Raw genomic sequence first — 14,537 nt, forward strand, 5'->3', positions numbered from 1 at the left:
GATTTTTGAAAAGTCCTTTTAAACGTTTTGCATAACTTATCTCATTTTGAGCTCTAACTTAACCCTAAAACAAAATTAAGATTAACATTCAAATCTTTTCCAATTACCCATATTTAAATGTCTCACTTTAAAATTAATGTTCTTAATGAGCTTTCTTAATTAGAGAGTTCCCTATGAATTCACATTGTTTTAGTTAGATAACATCACAATATTTTAGTCCTGCAAGGTACAATACCTTTAATTTATCAACATCATTCATTGGTCAGAATTATCTGGATTAGTAGTTCCTTTTATTGCTTCCTTTACCCTATGAAAAGTGAAATGAGAAATTCAGTCAAAAGCTCTGTTTTATACTTTTACTCATTCTTTCAACACGTTATTTAATAATCATCTACCACATGCTAGATTTTTAAGGGAGGGAGAGATGCAAAGAAGACAATGCAATTTTCAACAGATGCATAAATAATTCAAATCTCTCATTCCAACCATGTATATCATGAAAATTCGTTGATTTTTCCATAACTGGGAGATTGGTTATATGCCATTATATACCGACATACATGATATTGCTTCTCTTTTTCTCTACATGTATCATCAACAAATCTTTTCAATGATACTTCCATCACAAGGTTCATGAAATTCCATGTAAGACACACATTTTAACATACAATATTCAGCTACTTAGAACATATGCTCATTTTGAGCAAACTACATCCTTCTGTATACTGTATTATGTTCATGAGCAACACAGAATCACAGGACAAACACATTTTGATGGGGGAAAATGCAGAGTTTAGGCCAAGGTTGGGAAATGTAGGCAACTACCAAGAATCCAATGTGTATGAGGCAGAATAAGGATCTATTACGTATTACTTTTTGTATTTGTTTTTTGTTTTGTTTTGTTTTGGAGGGACATTGGGGGTTAAGTGACTTGCCCAGGGTCACACAGCTAGTAAGTGTCAAGCGTCTAAGGCCGGATTTGAACTCAGGTACTCCTGAATCCAGGGCCAGTGCTTAATCCACTGCACCACCTAGCCGCCCCCTACATATTACTTTTTATTAGCACACCTCTTTTTTAGGGTTAGAAAATGGTATAGTCTACTCAGAAAGGTAATTATTTCTGATAAGTTACAATGAAAGTTCAAAGCTTAAAGGGGATCACAATATGCAGGAAATGGGGAAAAATTCAATCAATAGGACACAAATGCCTTTTTCTGGCTATGAGTAAGAGAGATAGGCTAATCATAAGCATCAGGTATTAAATTTGAAGAGATTTATTGATAAGGGTGAAAAAGAGGAATTAGTGATAAATAGAAGAGGTATACCAAAAGGGGAGACATGAGCTAAACTATTCATAATTTTCATTTATTGGGGGGGAAAACACTGCACCTCAATACTCAGTTTTTCATTAATTATTATTTTTACCAATTTAAGTTTTGTTTTAGATTTTTAACTACTAGGGATAATGGTCATATTTTTCCCATGAAGAAGGTGGTAAAAAACTAGTCAAACAAATTTTAATAAAAATGTAATATTCCTTATTCACTTGTGGTCCCTTTATTGCATTGGTCTATATGATTTATAGTCTGAGAGTACTTGATAAAGATTTTATTATATTGTTTTATATTGTTTTTATAATTATATTGTTTTCAGTAAATATATCTTCCCATGTCAATAGAAATGTTGTCACTTCCTATTTTTAGGTAATAAGAACTTTTTTCTGGTGAATATCAGTTAGCTTGCATTAAACTTAGTATTTATTCTTATTTGAGGTTTGTTCATCTATTTTGGTAAATCAGCATTGGTTTGACATAGTTTAATAAGAATGAAAGCATTTAAAAGGTCACGAAAATTGGAGAAAAATGTCTAGTCCTCTATAAGTTGATCATGCGATCAATGGTTTGTATCCAAGATGGATAAACAATTAAAACACCCACCCATACACACACACCTCAAAAATGAAAAATTGGCAAAGATGACAAGATAGGAATGGTTAATGTTATAGGAGTTGTGGGGAAAAATTGGCATGCTAGTACATTGTTGGTGGAGCTGTACATTAGTTCAAAATTATTGGAAAGTAATATGGAATTAGGCAAATAAAGTGACAAAATAAACAGTTTGATCCAGAGATTCATTTACTAGGCTTATACCCCAAGAAGAATATTGAGGAGAATAAAGTTTCCTTGAACACCACAATATTTAAAAGAACTTGTTTTTGTTTATTTATTTTGCTTTGTTTTGTTTTTTCATGATAGGAAGGAATTAGAAACAAAGTGAATGACCATTGATTGGGGAATAGCTAAACAAAACTGTAGCACATAAATGTAATGGGCTATTAAGTGCTTTAAGAAAAGATTAATAGCTTATTTACATATGTATTTATGTGTACATATACTTATGTCACCCAGAACATGCAAACATATGTGTGTGTATGTGTGTAGGTGTAAGTTTCACCAAGAACAAAGACTAACCATTTTAATTTTTTTTAATTACTTGAAGCTGTCCATCATCTTCTGAAACTAAGCATTCAATATTCAATCAGTCTCAGGTCTCTGTAAATGTTTGACTGGAGGGTAAGAGAAGATGTAAAAAGGAAGGGGGTAAATCCCAGAAAAGCATGGAATACATAAATGATGCACAGTGATATAAGCAGAGCAGATTGGAGAAAACAAAATACACCATAGTATCGGCATTATAAATGGAAAGAACCATAATTTTAAAAAATGAATATAGTTAAATTATAAATAACAAGCATGGTTGAAGAGATATGACAAAACACCCAACCCCAACACTTTGCAGAAGTAAGAGGCTCACTACTTTTATATGTTATGTACATTTTAAGATTTTTTCAATGTATTGATCTGTTATGTTGATTTTTTTACTTTTTCTTTTTGTCTTTAAAAATATTTTTCATTATGAGATGACTGGGAAAAGGAGGACAGATAATGGGGGTGATATAAAATCTGTTTTTTTTTGTTCTGTCTTTCCCTCTGTAGAGGATAGAGAGATAGGTAGATAGATAGAGAGGTAAACATAGATCTAACACACAGATATAGATATCTGTTGAAAGATATATGGATTTATAGATAAAGATCCATATATAGACATATAAATATGTGCATATTAAGATTGATATTTTAAAAAATCTAATCAATATGTAATTTTTTTACTTCAAATGTTAAAAAGAACCAAACACTTTTGGCTTGTTTTTCCTGAATTCCAGATATCATACTGTCTTCATATCTTTTCAGCACCCTAATCTTGTTCTTGTCTTTTTATTTTATTGATCTTATGTATGGATCCTTATTTCTTAACTTCTAAATCTATTGTATAGATTTAAACTATCAAGTTCTAAACCTCAGTGGGATTTTTTTTTTTTAAGTGAGGCAATTGGGATTAAATGACTTGTCCAGGGTCACACAGCTAATAAGTTTTAAGTGTCTGAGGCCAGATTCGAACTCAGGTATTCCTGACTCCAGGGCCAGTATTCTATCCACTGTGCCATCTAGCTGCCACCTCAGTGTTTCTTAAATCATGTTATATCTTCCAGCCCCCCCCCAAAGGGAATCACTGGCATATATATTAGTATATAAGAAGAATAATGTTTATTGTCATTATATCAATAATCAAATTGTCTTGAATGTAATAATTTAGTTTTTCCTCTTTTTAGTTTCTGAAGTTTGACTGAAAAAGGAAGAAGGAAGAAAAAAGCTGGGTTCATGGGTAATCCAAAATTTTGATGGTCAGTCTCTGAAAAAGAAAGACAAGAGATATAGCAAGATCTTATTGCTATTGTTTAGCACTCAAAAGAAGCATGCATTGTAAGAAACAATGTAAGAAGTTATATCCTTCAATACTGAATTCAACTTTAGTATTCAATAATCATTTAACACATACTTGCTAATAGCAATCAAAGATTGATAATTTATGATTTACAAAATAATTTAATAAAATGAGTAAGTATAGATATAATGCCTTTCAATTACATGACGAACTATACCATCAATTGCTTTGAGAGGCTATAGAAGAAACAAAGATCCTTGGCCTTCCTATTGAAAATATTTTCAGTACTTACAAATCAATGATTCAGGCAGAGTTCATTCATGAATATGAGTGTTATAGTTTTATATTATATATCATAGTAGTGAAATGAACCCTAGATTTGAAATCAGTGGTCTGGGTTACAGGACTTTATTGTTTTGTGACCTTGCACAAGTCAAATGATTATCCTTGTCCTCACTTTTCTCATCAGCAAAACAGGGGATATAATACTTATACAATTTATATCACACAACTATTGTGAAAATCCCTTTATAAGCTATGAAATGCAATAAAAATGTGAATTATTATCATCTATTAATATTATCAAACTAATCTAATAATCTATTAATGTTATCTAACAATTTAAAAGTATGTATTGTGACATCATTGAACACTGATCTAAGTTTTGACATGACACAAAATATCTGCTTTCTGGGAACAAAGTTACTATTTAAATTAAAAACAATCATAGATTTATAAATTACATATCTTGCCATGATAATATCCCCCCTTCCCTCTCATATCTTCTCTTACCTTTAAGTAAAACTTTTTCAGAGACCTGAGACTGATGAGGGTGATTGAATATTTGGTTTCATAGAATGCAGTTAGCTAGTCTTTGTTCTGGGACACACACACACACACACACACACACATACACACACACGTATATGTATATCCTCACATAAATACAACATACTACATTGCTTTTCGTAGGACTGAGAAAATGGTGGGTTATACCCCCTCCCCAATAAACCTAATTAGTTAATTTAAAATTATTCTCACCTATTTAGCATAGTGGCCAGGCTCCATAAATTTTGTGGTGATGTGATATAATCCAATTAAAAGGCCGCTTCTTTCCTACTGTGAGGTAAGCTGCACCTCTTTTTGTTCCAATTTTCTGGTATTCTTCCTGATGGGTTCCAGCCCTAGATTAATTAACAACTTTGTTAAGCCTTCTTTCACTTAAGTCACTTGAATGCAGCACGCTGAGTCTTTCTGGGGTCAGAGGACCAAGAATTCCTCTTTCCTTTAGCTATGTTCAAATGGAAGTTGTCTTCTTTCTCACTCATCTAATTAGAATTAATAAAATTACAAGTTAGGATTTTAACACTGTATCATGGAATATCCTGTTCTATTACCTCCCTAAAAACTATTAAGTTAGTCAAGGGAATGAATCTCTTTTGGTTTGTGCTGCTGATGCACTCAAAGGTATTTAAAATTAGAGCTCTGAACAGGAAGTAAAATGAATGTTATGTCGATTTTAATTAGTAAGTTCTACCTTTGTGAAGAAAATTCTGTCATCTAATTGGGGCACTCTTTCCATTTTGTAGCTCAGAAAAGTTGCTGTTATCAAAGTTTTCCATTTGGACAGAAGATTTAAATGTATTAGGTGCCATTTGGGCAATATTCATTTTTCTGCTCCATAGAAATCTAGGCCTTACAAAAGCTCTTACTCAGATAAAATGAAAAGTATAACCATTTGCTCCATCAGTTTTCCCTTAAACTTTTATTTTACATCTTGATACATTGAATACTGGACATGATGTTTAGAAGAAACATTATCTGCGTGTAAACATAACCCATTAGCTATAACATACAGGGAAAGGAATGTCTCAGTGATTTGAAACTTAAAATCTTCCACTTAGAGATAGAAAAATCTCCAAAGATGACAGGTTTGTTTTGAGAAAGTAAAAGGATGGTATCTCTATATTCACTTAGCTAAGGAGCTAGGGCAACATGGCTGTTAGAGGTTTAGACTTAGAGTCATAAAGACTTTAGTTCAAATTCTACCTCAGACATTTATTATTTTGATTATCCTAAACAAATCATTTAATCCCTTACCAACTCATTTTCCTCATCTGTACAATAAGCATCATAATACTTCCTTCACAGTGTTCTTGTGAGGATAAAATGAGATAACATGTACAAGTCTTTGCAAACTTTAAATCATTATGTAGACAGATGTATATCCATATATATATACATACATATATACATATGTAAATAGATGTATATCCATATATATTTTAGTTAGGTATATGTATAGATAGATAGATAGATCGATAGACAGACAGACAGACAGACATATGCCTCACTTAAATCAATCAAATCTAGATATCATCATATGGTGTCACTGGTCCTCTTCAAAAATGAAGGTCTAATAACACCAACTTAGAGCAGTGCCTGGCACATAGTACACTTGCAACAAATGTTTGTTATATTGAATTAAAGTGATCATTAGATTTTATCAATTGAATTGAAAAACTAAAGGGCACCTACTTTTAGGATAATTTCTCTACCTCTATAGAGTTTTTTTTCTTTTTTTTTTCCTTTTCTTTTTTAATACAACAAACATTTATTTTATTTTTTCCAGTTACATGTAAGGGTAGTTTTCAACATTCATTTTCATAAGATTTAGAGTTCCAAATTTTTCCTCCCTCCCTTCCTTTCCTCCCCCCTCCACAAGACAGCAACCAATCTGATATTAGCTATACATGTACAATCTACAAGTGTTCTTTTTATCAGTTCTTTCTGTAGGAGTGGATAGTATGCTGTCATTAGCCCCTTGAGATTGTCTTGGATCATTGTATTGCTGAGAGTAGTTAAGTCATTCACAGTTGCTTATTGAACAATACTGCTGTCACTATGCACAATGTCTTCCCAATGACCCCAGACCAACTTGCTAATCAACCAGCTTTGTGTGCTGCGGTTGTCAGCTCTGACGAGCCTGTGCCCCTCTGCCACCTGGGCCACTACTACTCAAGTCTACCTCCTGGTTCCCAGCAGGGGTGAAAAACCCAAGTTCTGCCTCAGCACCAGCAGAGACCCCTGTAATCTCCCCCCTGCCAAGGGCTCAGCCCTCTCACCAGACTGTGAGCTTAGTTCCAGACAACACTGGCACTGCTGCTGATTCAGAGGCTCTGGGGGGTCTCTTTCTCTAGCGAGGCCTTCCTGGGACTGGATCTATGTCAGCACAGCTTTGGAGTTTGGCTCCATTCCTGTCTCAGCACAGCAGCTCCTTCCTTCCAACCTTCCAAGCTGTCCTTGTTTGGAAAATGATCTCAGGACATTCTTCTGTGGACTTTCCAGCTCCAGGAATTGCCTTTTGACGTTATTTGTATGTTTTTTGGAGTGATCATGTCATGATTTTGAGAGTTCACTGCCTGTCATCCTCCATCTAGGTTATGCCCCAGAAGTCTGTCCCACCTTTATAGTGTTTTGAGAAATTTTAGATTTTAATTAATTGTCCATAAACTTTGAGCTATTATTGGAAATATTTGAGAATTGGCCCAAGTTAGAAGTCCAAACTCCTAAACATAAAGACTGTTTGACTTTAATCATTCTGATCTTCAGTTTGTTCCCCTGAAAAATGGATTACTTAAGGCATTATTTAAATTATTTAAATTTGTGCTGTTAACCTTATAGGGTTTATTGTAAGGAGTTTGTTGGTTTTTTTTAAACTATTTAAATGTGAATTTTTACCATCTTTTACATTTAGTCTTCTTAATGTCAATTTTATGCTATAATGAGATAATTAAAGTACTATAGAAGGATCGAGGAAGTTTTGGATTTCCTTATACCTGGGAATGAAACCCCTTGAATGAGAAATGAGTCAGAGAGAGATGAGATATACTGCTCTCTTGACAGGAGAATTCATATCATACAATCAATGCTAACAGACTGTATGAGTGAGATGACTCCAATCTGCTAAATGAAGAAAGGCTCCATGAAGTTCAAAAACCCGTAGTCACCCTATTTCAGTAAAACGAATGGTAAGGGCCCAAAGTCCCTCTCTCCAACTTGAAGTTTGAACATGAACTAGCCACTCATTTCCCTGTAGTCTTTTTCTTTCTCTCTCCCTATTTCCCCACCCCCTACCCATTATCATGAATCAGTACCAATTCCAAGGTCTGGAATCCTTGCTCCCTTTTCTTTCTTTCTTTCTTCTTTTTTTTTTTTTTTTGGTGGGGCAATGAGGGTTAATTGACTTGCCCAGGGTCACACAACTAGTGTCAAGTGTCTGAGGCTGGATTTGAACTCAGGTCCTCCTGAATCCAGGGCCAGTGCTTTAATCACTGTGCCATCTAGCTCCTCCGCTCCCTTTTCTTAATGCCTGGCCCTGCTAGACACAGATGAAAAAACAAAAAAACAAAACAAAACAAAACTTTAAAAAGCTACCAGACTTACTGATCAGAGTTCCATTTTCCCTTTGGCTTTAGCAATAGAGAACTGACCTATTTCCATCATCTTCCCTAACTGTCCTTCATAGTGTAAGTATGGCCCCTCAATAAAGCTCCCTTTATTTATGAGCTATTTCCTTGTACTGGAACTTGGGATGACAAACTGTTCTAACTCTGCATTAAGACAATGGACTTAGAATGCTTTAGCCTACCTTGATTTTATTTTCTCACTTGATAAATGAAACCAGATTCAATGCCCAGTTATGGGAAATATTCCACACTGTCCAGTGACTTTATAGCTTAACTGGGTTGAGACAGGAACCTCAGAAGAACCAAAATCCCAAGGCAAGGCTGGGACAGTAATGGTGCTGAACCTTTTTCACTTCTCCTTTCAATTTATAATCTGATCAACATAACATGTCAGTCAAGGATAAAGGTAATGCTCCTAACTGAGAGCTGATTATAATATTGTATAACCCAGAGACATAAGTGAGAATTAAATTAAAAAAAAATATGGTTTTTTTTGCATGGATTGATTTCCTATAGAGTGATTACATGTGGGAGTCTTTATAGATCTCTCCTTTTGACTCACTCTCTGAATTAAATTTGGACTCAGTATAGGCTGCTCTCCTTTATAATTGCTACATTTCAGTTTAATAAGAATAATTTTCAGGAAGATGGTAACATATTTCTATGATATATTAGGTTTATATAAGAACTTTTCACATAAGTTCCCTCAAATGAAGCCGATAAATTAAGTATCATCCCTAATTAATAGATGAGGAAACTAAGGCACAGAAAGGTATAATTCAATAACTCATTCATTTAACAAGCATTTGTGTCTGGAAACAAAGACAAAAACAAGCAAAGTTTCTGTACTTAAGATGTTTACATTTTGATGGAAGAAGCAAAACACACAGAAAATACAAAGATATGAAAAGTATATTCAAAATAAATATATTTTCTTGGAGGAGGGGATAGCAAATGGAGGGAGATAATGGTAGGATTCTTATAGGAGGTGACATGAACTGAACTTTGTAGAGAGTTGGGGATTCTGTGAAGTAGAGGGGAGAAGGAAGTGGAAAGTCCAGAGCTAAGTAGCTCATAAGCATCAGAGCCTGGACTCAGAGTGAGTAGTACTGACCCCAAGACTGGTGTTCTTTCCACAACACAACATTTTACATAGAAAAATCCAGAATTAGGCCTGGTTGAATCATCAGTAGTGACTAAATGAAAGAGATGAAGGAGAGGGGATGGTAAAATGAGCTCTATAACCTGCATATTCCCTATGTGACACTGAAACAGGCTAGTGAACTAAAATCATTCCATTTATGTTAGCTTGATGAAGCATTCCTTCATGAAATCAGTTCAATGGTGGAGAACTTTTCTGAATTGTCAAACTCAACAAATGATGTTTGATATAATGTACTGTTATAAGTTAAATGACTTTCCTCAAGTCACAGAGGTAATTCATGACAGAGCTGGGACTATAACCCAAATATTTCTACCTTGAGTTCAGTATTCTATAATTTGACATTTTGGAATAATAAGAGAGACAAAAATGTTATAATGTTTAGAGAGTTGACCTCAAATCCAGAATAACTTCTTATGTTAAAGTTATGTGTTTGACATATACTTAATGTGTGACTCCAATCAAGTTACTTAACATCTTTAGTGCCTCAGACAATTCTGTAAGTTAAGTCAAGTCAATAAACATTTGATAAGTATTTACTACGTTCCAGGTCAGGGAGGTAGGTGGCTCATTGGATAAAGCATTGGCCCTGATGTCAGGAGGACCTGAGTTCAAATATCACCTCAGACACTTACTAGCTGTGTGATCCTGGGCAAGTCACTTAACCCCAGTTGCTTTAAACATCTGAGGCCATCTCCAGTCATCCTGATATATATCTTGTCACTGGATCCAGATGGCTTTGGAGGAGAGAGAGAGAGAGGTTGATGACCTGCCTCATTTAAATTCAATTCAGTGTAAGTCATGACATTACCCCCATGTCATGGTCCTCTTCAAAAATGAAGGACAAACGACAACATGCTCCTGGTACTAGACCATGCACTGGGGATACAAAGAAAGACAAAAAAAGAAGAAAAGAAAACAAACAAAACCCAGTCCCTGCTCTCAAGGTGCTCATAATCTAGTGGGAGTGACAACATGCAAATGATTATGTTCTAGCAAAATATATACAGGATAAATTAAAACATTATCCAATAATAATGTATTAGCTCTAACGGGCCACCTGTATGGAGGCAATCTTCCCTTGTAAATTATTATGATATTTTAGCCATGGTTATGTGAGCAAAATAAACAAAGAATCTCTTCTATTTAAGTTAACAAAGATATGTCAAAACTTTCTATGCCTTCTTAAAATGCAAAAAGAAGTACAAAATGTCAAGCTAGAAGTTTTGAGTTCAAATTTGCTGTGATTTTCTTTTTTTTTCTTTTTTTCTTATCTTTTTTTTTTTTGTGAGGCAATTGGGATTAAGTGACTTTCCCAGGGTCACACAGCTAGTAGTAAGTGTCATGTGTCTGAGGCTGCATTTGAACTCAGGTCCTCCTGACTCTAGGGCCAATGCTTTATCCACTGTGCCACCTAGCTGCTCCTGTGATTTATTCCTATGTACAAAAAACCCATATGTAAGGATATGGCAACCATAGTGGAGAAAGGGACTACATATGACAAGGTACTTGTGAGTCACTGCAAAGGAGGAAGAACAGACTTCTCTAGCCTCTTAATCATTCACTCTTCTCCAAGAGACATTTTTATTCCTGACAGGCGCTGTTTTTCAGAGCTAGTTCTGGAGGGTTACAAGCCTTCAGTTATTCCAAGGTGGCATGATATGAGGAGAGGCGTGGACACCACTCTCCTGACCTGTGCTCTGTTCTATGAGTGAACACAAGCACTCTTCTCTACCCTGGAACTTTCCTGACCAGGAACACTGAAACAGCCCTGACCAGGGCCCCTGTAACCCACCTATGAAATGGGGAGGAAAGGGTATAACAGCATCTACCTCCAGGGTCTACTGAATCAGCAGAAGCAACTGAATCTCTTTGGCTTCTAGAACTCACTAGAAGATAGTCTAGAACAAGCAATGAATGAAAGCACAGTACAAATTTGACTTAAAGTGTCCTTGATTTTACTATAAGTATCAAGTATGGTGAACTACATTATTGCATGTTCCCTACTTGCTAGCAGTTTTCCTTGTTTTCTAGGTGATCTGTTCTTCAAGGTTCACTCTGTCACAGGGGAAATAGGTGGTGGGGGTGGTTCTTAGGTATTTCTCTTTAAAGAATTACAGCTCTCACACACAATCCAATTAGAGTAAAATGAATATTCTTTTATTTGGGTGCAAGAGAAAAAGACCAAGAAGAAAGTCAAAGACTTCTCCTCGAGGGAAGGTGATGGCTTAGGGTTCTCTGAGACATCTTCCTCCTCGACCAGAAAGAAGGCCAAAGCTTTTATAGAGGATGGATGGGGGGATGGAGCAGTGGATGGGGTGACCACCTAACAATGGAAAGTTTCCTTTGGGGATGGAGTGGGGAAAGATTCCTGATGGTCAGTGGGGTTTTTCTTTTGGAATGATAGTCCTGACCTTTGGAGTTATCTTTGTCTCCTATCTCAGGAAGTAGCCATACCTAATTGACTTTCCTTTTATAGAATTTAATCCCCCCCCTTACTTCTTAGGTGTGTCTGTCCTGATAGCTAGTTGGCCAATTTCAACTTTAATGGTCCTTTAATTCTGTGATATGGCTCAACCTCATATCAACTCTATATCCAAGGAACTTAGAAGATCTTATTTCACTTTAGCTAAGTGGATTACAGTGCTCTTTCATCCTTTTTCATGCTCTCATTTTCCTTTATAGAGTTAGAGATTGTTTTATGTTTCTTCTTTCATCTAGTATCAGGGCAAGAGCTCTGTACTTGGAGTTAGAGCTACCATCTTTAACTTCTGTGATCTTTGACAAGTCACTTAAGTTCCCTGAGCATCATTTTTCTCATCTGCTAAATGGAGTTAATAGCACTTGTACTACTTATCTCATGGGTCAATTGTGAACATTAAATGAAGTAATGTATGTAAAACATTTTATTAATTCTTTAATATACAAACATTCTAAAAATCATTAATTGTTGAATGTACAATGAGTAGATTGAGGACCAACCTTGGAGTCTGGAAAACTTGGGCTCAGGTCTTACCTATGACATTGACTGTGTGATTGTGATGATGTCACAACTTCGCAATACCAGGAAAATGAGAATCTGTATAACCAGCATTAGTAGGTACAACTTCTATTCCAGAAGGTCCTCACATAGATGAATCAGTGGTATGCATTCACATATCCCAAACAACAAAAACAAATGTTGTAACAAACATTTTTAGACAAAATTTCACAAATGATTAGGAAAATATATTAAAAATTGAAAAGATGATTAAAGGTGATTAATAGTAACATTAGACAGTTTAATCATCAATCATTACATAGTGATTTAAGTATTATTTGGAGAAATAGATGGTTTCTCTGGAGTAGTACATTTCCTTTTTTTCTCACGTAAGAACAAATATTTTCCACCCCCCATTTACAAAAGAATCAGAAAGTTTTTACTACCAAAGGCCTTTGCACTGTCAAAAAGTTCCCTATCAGAAACTGATTTGTTTTTGTTGTGGGAATGTAGTGGGACCCCAAGAAACCTAAAGATCCCAATACCCGAGGAACCCTAAAACTTTCCTAAGGGAAAAACAGCTCTGTCTCCCACCTCAGGAATGGATGTTGCCCAGCTGATGGAATGGTATACTCATAAGCAATACCAAGGAATGCAAGATGACATACAGGATATGGATGGATGCTGCATATCCTACTGATACCCCATTATTCAAAGATCCTCTCCTAGTTATCTTGCCTTCCCAGTTTTTGCATTACCTCTTGCTTTGTAATTTACTCCCTTTTGTTTTGTTAACATATAAAAGACCAGGTCTTCACTCACTCAGGTGGGACAGTTTTCCATAGTGATTTGTCCTCAGGCCACATATTCCTATCTCCTAATAAATCTCCTTTTATTTTACAAGATTCATGATGAGCCTCCAATTCTTTGGGTGAGCTACCCCCCTGATCCAGGTCCCAAGTCCCCCCAACATTTTCTTAATGCAAATCACATTAAAGAAGATGAATTCATATTTGCAAATGACATTGCACTGAGGACCATGCTACCTTTCCATTTGACTGGAAGTAAAAACTGCCTATATGTGTTGCCTTCCCCATTAGATCTTGTGCTTGGGCTATTTGAGAATTAGGGGAAGTCTTGTTTTCCCCACTGTATTCCCAGAATTTAGCAGAGAACATTGCCTATAGTATATGCTAAATAAATAAGGTTTTATCTATTTATTAATTCATTCATTCAAAACAAATCAGTAGCCAGGATTGGAAACCCCAAAATAAATAACAAAATACATATTACTTAGTTGCCATCTAGCATTCAATGATTTCAAGTCACTAGATATAAATGCACTATGTCTTAGTACTAGTGGTAATTGAATTGATATATGTGCTTAATAAGCCTGTAATCTTTAAAAAGCATTGAAGAAAAGGAGGGTTACTACAGGAGAGGAGAAGGACAAATGTTATACTAGTTTTCAAAAATCAGAGTAGTGGAGTTTGCAAATTAGACTAACGACCCTCTATTATATTCTTGGTAAAAATCTGGAACATATTATTAAGAGTGGGTTTGTTAGGGGGCAGCTAGGTGGTGCAGGGGATAGAGCACCGGCCCTGGAGTCAGGAGTACCTGAATTCAAATCCGGCCTCAGACACTTAACAGCTGTGTGACCCCTGGGCAAGTCACTTAACCCCAATTGCCTCACTAAAAAACAAAACAAAACAAAACAAAAAACAAAAACAAAGAGTGAGTTTGTAAAGATTTATGAAAGAAAGTGATTACTGAAATCAGTATAGTTTTACCAAGAATAAATCATAAAAAACCCTAAACTTATTTTCCTTTTTGGAATTTTAACTAGACTGTTTTAAGAATAAAAACTGTCAAATTCTGGAGAATATTTGTAGACCAGAGCTTCTTAATTTTTTTGGTATTAGAATACTTTTACACTCTTAAAAATGACTGGGGAATCTAAAGTACTTCTGTTTATGTGGGTTATACCTATGGATATTCACTACATTAGAAATTAAAATATTTAATTCATTTCTTATTATGAAAATAGTTTTGACCTCATAAACCCCTAAAAGGGTCTCAAGGACCATCAGGGTTCCAAAAATATTTCTTTTTTCTAGTATGAATACTATTATGTATATAT

At 35.2% G+C, this 14,537-nt stretch overlaps 1 long non-coding RNA gene across 1 annotated transcript; it reads right to left on the reverse strand.

The window, feature by feature from the left end:
- Positions 1-3,635: 3,635 nt before the first annotated feature.
- LOC122745736 lies at positions 3,636-12,557 on the reverse strand. The gene is made up of 3 exons (XR_006355485.1): positions 12,431-12,557; positions 4,825-4,967; positions 3,636-3,750 (listed from the first exon to the last, which is right to left on the reverse strand). It is a non-coding gene; the product is annotated as an uncharacterized LOC122745736 (long non-coding RNA).
- Positions 12,558-14,537: the final 1,980 nt, after the last annotated feature.

This window comes from Dromiciops gliroides, chromosome 3 (assembly GCF_019393635.1).
Source record: "Dromiciops gliroides isolate mDroGli1 chromosome 3, mDroGli1.pri, whole genome shotgun sequence".
Taxonomy (NCBI): domain Eukaryota; kingdom Metazoa; phylum Chordata; class Mammalia; order Microbiotheria; family Microbiotheriidae; genus Dromiciops; species Dromiciops gliroides.